This window comes from Prionailurus bengalensis, chromosome C1 (genome assembly GCF_016509475.1).
Source record: "Prionailurus bengalensis isolate Pbe53 chromosome C1, Fcat_Pben_1.1_paternal_pri, whole genome shotgun sequence".
Lineage (NCBI taxonomy): Eukaryota > Metazoa > Chordata > Mammalia > Carnivora > Felidae > Prionailurus > Prionailurus bengalensis.
Genome location: NC_057345.1, coordinates 175,085,839 through 175,100,206, shown reverse-complemented (window position 1 = coordinate 175,100,206; position 14,368 = coordinate 175,085,839). Strand labels below are relative to the sequence as shown.

General features: G+C 36.1%; 1 pseudogene; it reads right to left on the bottom strand.

Moving 5' to 3' along the window:
* Positions 1–13,661: 13,661 nt before the first annotated feature.
* Positions 13,662–13,965, bottom strand: LOC122479705 (annotated as a pseudogene).
* Between the last annotated feature and the right edge of the window lie 403 nt (positions 13,966–14,368).

Here is a 14,368-nt window from a genome sequence, read left to right as displayed (position 1 = left end):
ATTATAATGGTGTAGAATTGTAATTGTTTAAGTGAATTGATAGGTTGGACTTCTCCAGGAAAATGTTTAGGTGCCAGTCTAATTCATGTACAATAGGGAGTTACTATAGAAAGTAGTAGTGGAGATTTACTAACCATAATAGTTAGAATTCTAAAACTGTGAGCCCCAATTCCAACCTGTACCGGCTTCCAGATTGGATGACAGTTTCGCAGCAAGGAATGTTATTGACTGGAAACAACATAATAAGATGGCTTAAATAACAAACGCATTCAGTCATTATGCATACTAAGAAATCTGAAGGTGGGCAGTTTAAAGGTTTGTTGGCAAGCTAAAAATGACAGGGTTCTGGGATTTTCTCTTTACAGTTCTTTTGGCCTTTCCTTCATGTTTGCAAAATGGGTTCCACAGTTCTAGACATCATTTGTCTAAAGGCAAGGATCGGGAAGGGGGAAAGCTGTGGGACTAGAGTACGAGAAATTTGCGTTCCTTCCTCTTTTTTATAAGTAAGGGTTAAATCTTTCCCAAATGTTCTCCAACAGAGTTCTGACAGTTCTGTCAGATAACCATTCCTGGGTGCACAGGATTATAGGAAAGAGACCACTTGGCCAAGGAAAATGTGATTGCCAGACTACAAATGATTGGTTCAGATCACTTTTGAGTCTGCACAAATAGATTTGTGATTCCATTAGCATTAAAAGGAGACCAATCTCAGAAAAAAAAAAAAAGGAATAAACTACTCATACATGCAATAACATGGAAGAATCTCGAAAATGTTATGCTAAGTGAAAGCATTATGCCAGACTCAAAAGGCTCCATACTGTATGACTCAATTTATGACGTTCTAAAAAAAAAGGCAAACTATAGGGACAGAAAGCAGATCAGTGGTTTCCCAAAGTGGGAAAGGGATTGATTACAAAGAAGCATGAAGGAGATTTTTAGATAATAGAAATCTTTTCTGGGTTGATTGTGGTGTTAAACTACTCTATAAATTTGTCAAAATTCATACAACTGTACACCTAAAAAAGCATTGCTTTTTATTAAATATTAATTATATGTAAATAAACAAAAAAGTTAGAGACTTCTCTGGCAAAAGGCAATTAGTAGTATATATTACCACTCCCTCTATTTCTGTTTCTCTCTGAGACCTTTAGCATATTCTGAAACTCCTCATGGAGATCTAGAATTAAATCAATTCATTTTAAAACTGTAGCCCAAAAGTAGACTAGACCTGGAAAAATCATTTCAGTAGAGACTAGTTAATTAAGAAAAAAACTCCAGGTGTGCCAGAAAGTTCCTGGAATAATCTTAGCATCTGTTTTGGCAAAAATCTGTTTCCCATGGTCAGCAACAACTTGTGGAGCTGGACGTTGCCAGAAAATATTCCTCTGGCTGCTCTCTATTTGCACAGCATTCAGAACTTTGTGTGCCTGCAGAGGATGGCTAATTAACATAAAAGTGTGATCAGTTACACAGAACAGCAGTTACATTTCAGTGTTAAAACTTTTAGGAAATGCTAATCTTATAAAATTTCTTTACATAGAAATTTCTTACATAAAAAACTTTATTTTATCCTCTTTCTACATCTTCACCAATAATCTATTCAAGAGAGTAAAATACAAAACACTAAATATCTTCTACAATAGTTGAGCCCCAGTTCTTAGTGTTGTTAAAAGGGACACTTTAACTTCTCATTTTTAGTGTAGATAATGCCTCTGAATTAACCAAAATTTTATTGGATGATATTCTAAACATATTTCTAAATGCATATTAGCCATTGGTCTAATGCTTAAATAAAAACAGTATTGGCACTATGAGAACTGAACAGAACAATCACTAAAACTAGGCAACAGGCCTAAAAAGCTTATTAATGACTTTCCCTACAACATTACCCACATACATGTGGCCTGGTCCACATGGCAGTGTTTTTTTTTTACATAGTTACTAACATGCTAAGTATACACAATAGCAAGTTTGAATAAAATGTGAGAAATTCAATCATTTCTATGATTTAAAAAATCCAGATGTTTAAAATCACGTAGATCAAATATTCGAACATTTGAATATTCCTTCTTAATTTTATCCAAATGTTTTGACATTTTAGAGGAGGAAAATTAGGAGTAAGAAATAATGGGACTAAAATGAACCAAGCAGAATTTTTATTTTGAGTAGATCTTGAGGAACAGTTGATAAGCATTTGAGTGAATATTTGTGCTTTTGGAAACAATGGACAATCTCCAGTATCTACTCTAAAATTTGAATAGTGATTTCCTACTACCTTGCCTCCAGTCTTCTAATGTGGTTAATCTTGGGAGGTCATTTAGAGATCAAGAGTACTCTGTTAGTTTAGCTGTAAAATGTATCACAACTCCCACCAAATTTCCCAAGCTTGACTTCAGTGGAATATGTGTTTCCTAGTTGCAGAATCAAACATAATACCCTTATAAACACAGCAGTTCTGCTGAGTAACCAAACTTAACCTCTCAAAACAAAGCATTTCTATTAAAATAACTTGTTTGGCACATCATTAGGGTTGTACTATTATTAGTTCCAGGCAAACAGATGTCTTCCTGGATGAAATCCAAGCCAGGCATCTTTTTTTCTTTTTTTTTTTTTTTTGGCAAGTGGGTGATAGGCTAAATTATATTTTTTTCCAGCTCAGTAAGCTTTTAGCATTAGAAAGAGATACAATCTTGCAATTCCATTTGACTTCAATTTTTAATTTATCCTTTACAGTACATTTTACAACAATTTGATTCATTACAAAAGCAAGATAGTAAATTCCATGTTTTCTGAAAATGTAAATATACTAGCCAATGACATAGAAAAGTTCAAGATGAAATTCATAATTTTAGAGCATCATCTCTTAAAAGTAAAAAAATGTGTTAATATTATTTCTAAAATATGCATTGTAATATCAAACATTAAACCATCCTTCAATAGTACCGCCATTTGTAAAGGGCTTCTTTTTTTTTTTTTTTGCATGGAGCCCAACATGGGGCTTGAACTTATGACCCTGAAACCAAGACCTGAGCTGAGATCAAGAGTCAGATGCTTAACCAACTAAGCCACCCAGGCACCCCCATTTGTAAAGGACTTTAAAATGTACCAAACACTTATCCTGCAACTTTTTCTTTTATTATGAAAGTGAAAATTCTCTTTTCCCTTATGTTTTCCATAGTAAAAGTGGTTTTTAATTTTTCCCCAATATAAGTTTGTACATCTCAAGGTTAAAAGAAGTAACTGTTTCAGAGACAACTACTTTTCCATTTATACATATTCACCTTCTTCTTTTTAGTAATAGAATCCCTGAACACACTGTTACCCAGAAAGATGCCATATTTACTAAATTCCTTTGCCACCACAAATGGTCATTTGACTATGTTTTGGCCAATGGGATATGAGCAGAAGTGATAGGTGCCACTTCTGGATCATTTCCTTAAACAGAAGTTGCTTCCTCTTTTTTTAATTCTTCTATGTCCCCTTTATCCCTTCCTGGGGACTGCTGCCAATGAGCTTGCTTTAGCACTGGGAAACAAAACACAGCAAAATAGAAGGAACTGGAAATTGTAACTGACCTTAAAAGCCACTTTATATTTAATTCTTCCTTATGGATATTTAGCCTATTTGATGCCTCCATTTTTATGATGTGGTTAATTGATACAATATATATGCAAAAAGATTTTAGATGTCATATTATCTTGTCTGGTAACAGTCTGTGGGGATTTTCACTCCATGCAGTTCAGATAGGGAATACCTCAACACCAATCGTTTCTTTTTATTTATGTTTTTAATTTTTTTAATGTTTATTTTTGAGAGAGACAGAGCACGAGTCAGGGAGGGGCAGAAAGAGAGAGAGAGACGCAGAATCCTAAGCAGGCTCCAGGCTCTGAGCTGTCAGCACAGAGCCTGATGTGGGGCTTGAACTCACAAACCGTGAGATCATAACCTGAGCCGAAGTTGGACACAACCAACTGAGCCACCCAGGTGCCCCATCACCAGTCTTTTCTACAGGGATACAAAGAATCCAGATCTGATCACTCAGAGTATTACCATCATGAATGCTCCATGGCTGGATTCATGACCTATACCAGGCCCATAAAACCTCTCCCAGCTTTCTTTGCTAAAACTGTCAGCAAAAAGACCCATCTTCTCCTTCAGAACTCAAAAGCACTAAGCGCTAAACAAATTTGGATTATTGATGCTCTCTTGGCCACCCAAGTAGGGAAAATCTGCCTAGAAATAAATGCAACACAAAGAAAACAAAGCCAAGGGAGGAAGAAAGAGGGGGATCTTGATTATATTATTTAAGCTCCTGCATCCAGCTGTGCTAAAGCTATATACATTCTGGGCTTCCCACTTTTCTGGGCCAGTAAATTCCCACTTACTGTTGAAACTAATTAAAGTTGGATTTTTATAATTTGCAATTATATAACTCTAGTTATAGCAATTAATTATAGTCATTTTAATTGACAGAAAATATCAAGACTTTTAATCTAAAAATATTCTTAACTTCAAAGTCATCCCCGTGTTCCCAAGAATATCAGTTGGAGATGTTGCTAGTCTTCTTATTTTACACGATCATTCTGGCTTATTAAAAGCTAAATCTGTGACATTTTCAACTCCATAATACCAAGTCTGATATGAAGTTTTAGCCTATTCTCTGCTGTCAGCCAAACATACAAATACTCTTTAACACATGTTGCCATATATGAATAACTTAATTATGGTATATGTAATGTAATTTAATAATATTACCATTTGAATTATACTTTTTTTAGTGATATGTAGCACCTGTATCCCTCATTTTAGGTAATGAAAGAGATATGAGATTTATTTGGAAAAGAATTTTCAAACTGAATTATATAAACACAAATATATAATTGGTACCTATTTTTGTTCCAATCCAAATGGAGTGAACAAATAATATATAAATTAAAATAGGCTCTATTAGGGGCGCCTGGGTGGCGCAGTCGGCTAAGCGTCCGACTTCAGCCAGGTCACGATCTCGCGGTCCGTGAGTTCGCGCCCCGCGTCGGGCTCTGGGCTGATGGCTCAGAGCCTGGAGCCTGTTTCTGATTCTGTGTCTCCCTCTCTCTCTGCCCCTCCCCCGTTCATGCTCTGTCTCTCTCTGTCCCAAAAATAAATAAACGTTGAAAAAAAAAAATAGGCTCTATTAGAAATTGGTAAATCAAATTAATTCCACTAAGTTAAGACTTAGGAGTCTTGGCTACCTCCAACCACTGACAATTCATTCAACAGAAAATATTTAAGTACCCTATGCCAGGCAGTGTTCTAAGCATTCAGAATATTGTGAAGAAAATAGTCAAGGGGTGCCAGTCAGTTAGGCATCCAACTCTTGATCTTGGCTCAGGTCATGATCTGACAGTTCATGAGTTCCAGCCTTGCCTCAAGTTCCATGTAGAGCCCCCTGTAGGGCTCCATGCTGACAATGCAGATCCTGTTTGGGATTCTCTCTCTCCCTGTCTCTCTGCCACTCTCCTGCTCATACACACACACACACACACACACGCACACACACACACACACTCCCAAAAATAAATAAATAAACTTTAAAAAAATAGTCAAGTTCTTATGCCATAAGTGGTGAATTGATTTTTCTTCAGTATATTGAGTCCCCTCATACCATCTGATGGGAGGGTTCTCTTCAGGATCCATCCAATAACAGTCAATGTTGTCTTGAATTTCTAAATCATGAATCCTGAGGAAGAACTAGTGCTTGCTTTGGCAACACATACACTAAAATTGGAACAATACTGAGGAGGAACTAGAGTTAAAGATAGTTGGCCTTGTTGGACCTCATATCACCTGAGGCCTCTGTCAGTCTCTGCTTAGAACCTTCAAACCTGAGAAACTAATCCCATTATGTCACTGTTTTTCCAGTCCAGTGTAACATCCATGCCCCTTACTGACCTTTCCTTTTATATGATATCACTCAACACTTCTTAATTTCTAACTGCCAATGCTCTTGTCTTCCCAATGCTTTCCTTTATATACCCTGGAATTCTTTGTTATTGTTTTGTTTTGTTTTTTAATTAGTTTAAACAACAACACATATTATTTATGGTGGAAGGCAGTGTTAAACATGGATTTAATTCTTTGTTGTTGTTTTTATAAATACTGAGCAAAATTGTTCACATAACAATGTGGTATTGGACAGATGGAATGGAAGTTTTGGTATTAGCAATATAACTCAACTATTTGCCCTCCTTTCAAGTTTATGCCAAAAATTACATGGTGATCTATTATAAAAAAGTATATTTTAATGATCTATTAGTTTCTTCATTTGTTTTGAAAGCAAAGAATTAGAAATGCCTTGACTTTCAAAAGGATTTGTTTCTGAGCCATTAGAGACATTCACTTTCTTATCATCAATACAAATTTTCCTTTTGTTTGGTATACCAAGGACTTTCACATGCTGGGGTGATGAATACCAGATTGGGTGTGAGATATGATTTTGTTTTCTAAAATGAGAAAAGTATGGTTACAAAAGCAAAGTGGGGGAAAAAGACAAGCATGATGTTTTAAGTGAAGGTCTCCTGCCAATTAATATTAGGAAACAGTAAGCATGGGAGTTGAGTATCTGGACACTGAATTTCTTAAAATTCTAAGCCCCATGAACTTTGTAAAAGTCTTTGTGGACTTCAAGAAGTTTGAAAATTGCCAATCCACTGCCCCCATAAAGTACCACTTTTACATCAAATGGCTTTAGGAAACACCAAGTGACATGTTCTCTTGCTCCTTTTTTTTTTTTTTTTTTTTTTTTTTTGCATATCCAAAGTCCATCACAATATAGTCTACAGTCTATATTCACTATCTTCACTTTCTTACCTCCCTCTTACCCTCAGTCATACCATAAGTTTAGACAGTAAATTCATTCACATAACTCCACTGAACTAGCTCCTGTAAGAGTCATCAATAATTTGCTAACTATAATAATTTCCAATAATTTTCTTACAAATCCATACACTTCCTTTATTGCTCAAATGGCTGGACTTAGTTGCAGTTTCTGACCCTGGTGACCACTCTGTTTTTCTTGAAATTCACTATTCTCTGAGCCTGTTGATTTATTCCTGCTTTTCCAGCCTGCTTTCTAAGACCTCGTTGCACTGTCATCCTAAAATGTTGTTCTGCAAGGTTTCTGCTTTTTCTCTCCTCATTGAACCACTCCACCCAGATGATCTAATCCACCTCTCTGACCCTTCCTACATCATAACTTCTGTATCTCCAGCTCAAACTTCTCCACCAAATGCATGTGTTTTATAGCCAATGCTTTGTCAGACAGCTTTCACTTTGCTGTCTGCTACACTGCCTCAAAATGGCAAATTTTGAACTTTCCTGCCAAATTTGTGTCTCTTCCTAGAGTCTCAAATTTTAATGAATGCTACCACCAAGCCTTCTAAAACCTTAGAAAACACCAAGACTCCTTCTCAATTCTTCACACTCTGCTTCCATAGAGACCAAGTCTTACTAATCAAATCTTTTACACATGCATCTTTTCTGGTCACATTTCTTAATTTATCCTCCTAACAAATATTTATTACATACCTATTATGTTCCAGGTACTGTTCTAAACATAATGAACAGAATGTAGATACAGACATATTCCTTGTATTTTTACATGTGTGTATGCATATACACGAGTGGGGAATAAGTTTAAGAATTCTGTACACTTGCACCAATGGGTTAACAAGGCTTAGGGAGGGAAGCCACCACAGGGTGAAAGCGCCCAAGGCCAGTCATTAAGTAAGACAAAGCATAGAGCCAGAAAGCCACCACCACTGGAGGAAAGTGCCCAGGGCTAGTCACTAAGTAAAACAAGCCTCATGTCCAAAAGCTGCCTCCACAGGAAAAAAAGCATCAGAGAACAGTTAGAGGTGGAAAGCCACACAGGGCAAACACACCCAAGGTTAGCTAGTGAAAAGGGTGCCTTGTTGGCCTTGAGGCAGCATGCTCAAGCAATCTTAAACTTTGAGATAGCGGCTACTTGGCTGTATCACCTACAGAGAAACACTGTCCATCTGGCGTCTGGCACACCAGTATATCATTGTGCTTTAATCTCAACTTCAAACACCACTTGCCCCCTCAACTCTTTGCTTCTTACACACACAAGTTAATGGTCACCATCTTATTGTTTTCTTCTGCATGTTCACCACATATGTAAAATCTTGATAGCTCGATAAATACATCAACAATAAATACATCGACAAAACATCCAGGGCTCTTGTCTCCTCCTGGACATTAGCCTCTCTTGTTTTCATTTCTGCATCAGCTCTCTTGCTGGACAAGAGAGAACTCCAGACTCATAGTCTGCGACAAAAACATACACATAATATATAGGTGCATATATGTGTACATATCCTCTACTTTAGATTTGTACCATTTAGGGGCACCAAGGTGGCTCAGTCGGTAAAGCGTCTGACTTCTGATCGGTCATGATCTCACAGTTCATGAGTTTGGGCCCCACATCTGGCTCTCTGCTCTCAGCACAGAACCCGCATGGGATCTTCTGTCCCCATCTCTCTCTGCACCTCCCCAGCTCATTCTCTGTCTCAAAATAAATAAATAAACTTATACATATATATGTGTGAGTATATGTATATGTGTGTGTGTATAAGATTTGTATCATTTGAAATTTTTTCAATCTAAATTTTTAAAAGATTATTTTGCCAAAAAAATAATAGAACAGATCAATGAAACCAGGAGCAGATTCTTTGAAAAAATTAATAAAATTGATAAGCTCCTAGCCAGACTTACCAAAAAGAAAAGAGAAAGGACTCAAACAAATAACATCATAAATGATAGAGGAGAAATAGCAATGAACACCACAGAAATAACAACAATTATAAGAGAATATTATGAAAAAGTATACACCAACAAATTGGACAACCTAGAAGAAATAGGTAAATTCCTAGAAACGTTTTAACTACCAAAACTGAAACAGGAAGAAATAGAAAACTTGAACAGACTGATAACCAGCAAAGAAACTGAATTAATAATCAAAATCTCCCAATAAACAAAAATCCAGGACCAGATGGCTTCACAGGGGAATTCTACCAAACATTTTTTTTTTGAGAGAGAGACAGCCCATGTTGGGGAGGGGGAGAGAGAGAGGGAGAGAAAGGATCCCAAGCAGGCTCTGCACTGGCAGCAGAGCGGGACTCGGGGCTTGACTCACAAAACCATGAGATCATGACATGAGCTGAAACCAAGAGTCAGAGGCTTAGCCACCTGAGCCACCCAGGCACTCCTCTACCAAACATTTAAAGAAGAGTTATACCTATTCTTCTCAAACTATTCCAAAAAACAGAAATGGAAGGAAAACTGCCAAATTCATTCTGTGGGGCCAGCATTACCCTGATATCAAAACCAAAGACTCCACTAAAAAAGAGAGCTACAGACAAATTTCCCTGATAAACATGGATACAAAAATTCTCGATAAAATACTACCAAACTGAATCCAACAGTACATCAAAAGAATCATTCACCATGATCAAGTGGGATTTATTCCTGGGTTGCAAGGGTGGTTCAGTATTTGCAAATCAATCAACATGATACATCACATTAATAAAAGAAAGGATAAGAATCATATAATCCTCTCAATAGATGCAGAAAAGGCATTTGATAAAGTATAATATTCATTCGTGATAAAAACTCTCAACAATGTAGAGTTATAGGGAATACACCTCAACAGAGAAAACGTCACATGCAAAAAACCCACAGTTAATATTATCCTCAATGGGGAAAGATAGCTTTTCCTCTATGGCCAGGGACAAGACAGTATGTCCACTCTCACTACTGTTATTTAACATAGTACTAGATAGAAGTCCTAGCCCCAGAAATCAGACAACAAAAAGAAATAAAAGGCATCAAATCAGCAAGGAAGAAGTTAATCATTCCCTATTTGCAGATGACATGATACTCTATATAAAAAACCCAAAAGACTCCATCAAAAAATTACTAGAACTGATACGTGAATTCAGTAAAGTAACAGAATACAAAATCAATGTACCAAAGTTTGTTACATTTCTCTACACAAATAATGAAGCAGCAGAAAAAGAAATCAAGGAATGGATTGCATTTACATTTGCACTAAAACCATAAGATACCTAGAAATAAATCTAACCAAAGAGATAAAAGATCTGCACTCTAAAAACTATAAAACACTGATGAAAGAAATTGAAGATGACACAAAGAAATTGAAAGACATTTCATGCTCATGGACTGGAAAAACAAATATTGTTAAAAAGTATATATTACCCAAAACAATCTGCACATTTAATGCAATCCCTATCAAAATACCAAAAGCATTTTTCACAGAGCTAAAACAATCCTAAACTTTGTATAGAACCACAAAAGACTCCAAATAGCCAAAGCAATCTTGAAAAAGCAAAGCAAAACTGGAGGCATCACAATTTTGGGCTTTAAGCTATATTATAAAACTGTAGGGAGCAAGACAGTAGGGTAACTGGCACAAAAACAGGCACAGAGATCAATAGAACAGAATAGAAAACCCAGAAATGAACCTACAACTATATGGTCAATTAATCTTTGACAAAGCAGGAAAGAATATCCAATGGAAAAAAAAAGAAGACAGTCTTTTCAACAAATGGTGTTGGGAAAACTGGACAGCAACATGCAAAAGAATGAAACTGGATCACTTTCTTACACCATACACAAAAAATGAATTCTAAATGGTTGAAAGACTGAAATGTGAGATGGGAAACCATCAAAATCCTAGAGGAGAACACAGGCAGCAACTTCTTTGACCTCAGCCTTAACAACTTCTTACTAGATATGTTTCCTGAGGCAAGGGAAACAAAAGCAAAAATGAACTATTGGGACTTCATCAAGATAAAAAGCTTCTGCACAGCAAAGGAAACAACCAACAAAACTAAAAGGCAACCTATAGATTAGAAGTTATTTGCAAATGATAATTTGTTAGTGTCCAAAATCTATGAAGAATTTATCAAACTCAACACCCAAAAAACAAATAACCCAGTTTAAAAATGGGCAGAAGACATAAATAGACATTTTTCCAAAGAGGACATCCGGCTGGCTAATAGACACATGAAAAAATGTTCAACATCACTCATCATCAGAGAAATACAAATCAAAACCACAATGAGATATCACCTGTCAGCATGTCTAAAATTAACAACACAGGAAACAACAGGTGTTGGTGAGGATGAGGAGAAAGGGGAACACTCTTACACTGCTGGTGAGAATGCAGATTGGTGCAGCCACTCTGGAAAACAGTATGGAGATTCTTTAAAAAGTTAAAAATAGAATTACCCTACGACCCAGCAATTGCACTACTTGGTATTTACTGATTTGAAGGCACACATGACTTCCAATGTTTACAGCAGCTTTATCAACAATACTAAATTATAGATAGAGCCCAAATATCCATTGATTGATGAATGGATAAAGAAGATATGTGTGTGTCATGTGTGTGTGTGTGTGTGAATATATAATAGAATATTACTCAGCTATAAAAGAGAATGATATCTGCCCATTTGCAATGATATGGATGGAACTAGAGAGTATTATGCTAAGCAAAATAAGTCAGCCAAAGAAAGAAAAATACCTTATGATTGATCTCACTCTTAAGCGTAATTTAAGAAAAAACGAATATGGAGGGAGGAAGAGAGGCTAACCAAGAAATAGACTCTTTACTATAGAGTATTGGTTATGGAGGGGCGATGGGCAGGGAGTTGGGTTAAACGGGTGATAAGGATTAAGGAGGCACTTGTGATGAGGACTAGATGTTGTATGTAAATGAGGAATCACTAAATTCTACACCTGAAACTAATATTACAGTGTATGTTAACTAAATGGGATTTAAATAAAAATTTGGAAAAAAAAATACTTCTATTTTGCAAGAAAAAAAAAAAAAAAGAAGGCCTTTAGAGATATCAGTGTACCTAACATTTCTCTGGTCTCTTTCCCTTACAGTATGGAATAATTTAATATCCCTAAATTTCTATATTTTGTAGTGTTGAGTATTAACTTTTTATTATGTAATTAATATTGTGAGTAAATTGACACTGAAAAGAAATCTTTTACTATGAGAAAATAGCATGAAGAAGTGGAACTTCCTGTGAATTCTGAGGAAAAATTTTAAAGGAAAATTTTGAGAGTATAACTGAAAATTAATTAGTGAGAGACTGATAATACATTCAAATCAGAATACATAGGCACTGAGTATCCCCCTTTCCTCTGTGGCTAAAAACTTATTACAATGTTGACCACATTAAAACTACTACTACAAATGGCAAATGTTAATGCATTTTTATATACTGTTATTTGAAAACTACTTCAACATGTCATTTTTTCCTTTAAAATGCTAACAGTTGTCTAAACAAAAAGACAAAAATGTTGCCTACTAAGGAAAACAGAACTCAGTATGAAATAACTCTCAACAATTATTCAGCTATTTCTGGCCTATGAACATCTAACCTAAGACATGTTTTCATTATTTAATATAAGTTGAAGCTGATGTTCAAATGAATCAAGGTCAAGCCAACACAAAGCCAAAGCCTCTGATGCCACATTGGGTAGTCAGAGAGGGAAAAATAAGTTAAAAATATCTAACTTATGAATTACCCAACACATTCTTTTAGCAAGAAAACTTATCAGTCAACATGATATTAAGCTAGTCAAGTATTGCTCATATCCTTTAAAGCATATTTATAAACTAGATAACACAAGGGGGAAATGTTATACTTTTGATCTCTCTATTGGCCAAATGTCTTTCATAACCTATTGAAGAAAAAAAGCCACTGGCTGAAAACCCAAAATAGAGTGCAGGAAACAAAGTCATTGCTGTCATTCCTGTGTGCGATTGTTTTCTTTCTCTATTCTGTTAACGTAGATTAGCACCAAAGCTTAACTAGTTTAAGCAGCTGACATTAATTTGAATAGGTGCAACAAAAATGAAAATTTGAGTAGACAATAATTATTTTAATACACAAGAGATTACATTATTAGATCTAAATTTCACATCATCATCCTTGGAATGATAAATAAAAATATGTTTGTGAACAAGCAAGGATTTAATAATTGTTCTCCCAACAGCATTCAGATTCACGGACTTATGCTGACACCTAGTGGAATGAAAACAAGATGCATTGCAGCCAAGATCTTCACTCTCAGGCTTTTTGCACTTAGCCTATATGATAAATAATACATATACATACACACTATATACATTTTCTGAATATATGCCCAAAGAAAATATAGCTTTGGAGTCAATTTGGTAAGAGATGACTTGAAAGCAATTGAAAATGGATGCTATTAGATCTCAAGTAATAATACCTCACCAAAATCTATGAAAATTAAATTACTTAAAACTAGCCATGAAATTTATTTTTATTTTAATCAAAGTTTTTTCACACCAACCACATTTTAAACTTTTTATTTGCATATTTAAAAATTGTGCATTCCGATAATGAAAATCATTTGAAGGAAAAAAATGGCACTCTGATTAAACTGCATTTTACAGTCTGCCTAACACCTGGACCAACTTACTTTCTACTGGCGGTTCCCACCCGCTTCCTCCTTCACCAGCCTTCAAGTTCTTTTCTTTCCCTGCCAGCCAGACAGGCAGACAGGAGAGGAGGCCCAGTGTTCACGGTCAGTAGTTCAGATTCTTTGATGAGAAAAAGGGCAGAAGTCATTTAAACTCGATCTAACCTCCTTCCAGCTTACAAAGTTAAACAGCTCAAACAAGTAAAATAAGAAGGGAATGCTTGTGAAATATACAGCCCATATTGGCAGCTCAGGCCTCATTACGATTCGCCTGCTTGCTCCTCCTGTTCAATCGTTTCCTAGGACAGCAGTGGATTTTTTTTCTTGCATCTTTGTCTTCTTTAGTTTCTACGTATCGAATTTCTCAATCTCAGCCATATCATGTTTGTCAGACATGGTTGCAGAGGAAGCAGAACCAGGCGGCCAGCAAGCCATGTATGCCCCATGGCCGCTGCCGAGTCTTAATCAGGGTGCCTGAGTGGCTCAGCAAGTAAAGCCTCCAACTCTGGATTTTGGCTCAGGTCATGATCTCACACTTAGTGATTTCAAGCCCCTTGTGGGGCTCTGCACTGAGCACAGAACTTGCTCCTAAGCAGGCAGGCTCTCGCTCTCTCTCTCTCTCTCTCTCTCTCTCCCCCTCCCCCGCTCGCTATGATAAGTAAGCAAATAAATAAATAATTTTTTTTTTTTACTTTTAAATGAACATAGTTTAAAGAATTAATGCTTGATAAGATAGAAGAGGTCCCTGGCCCCTCTATACCTGTTCTTCTTCCACAGCAGCTTTGTTTTTTGGGGTTTTTTGTTTTGTTTTGTTTTG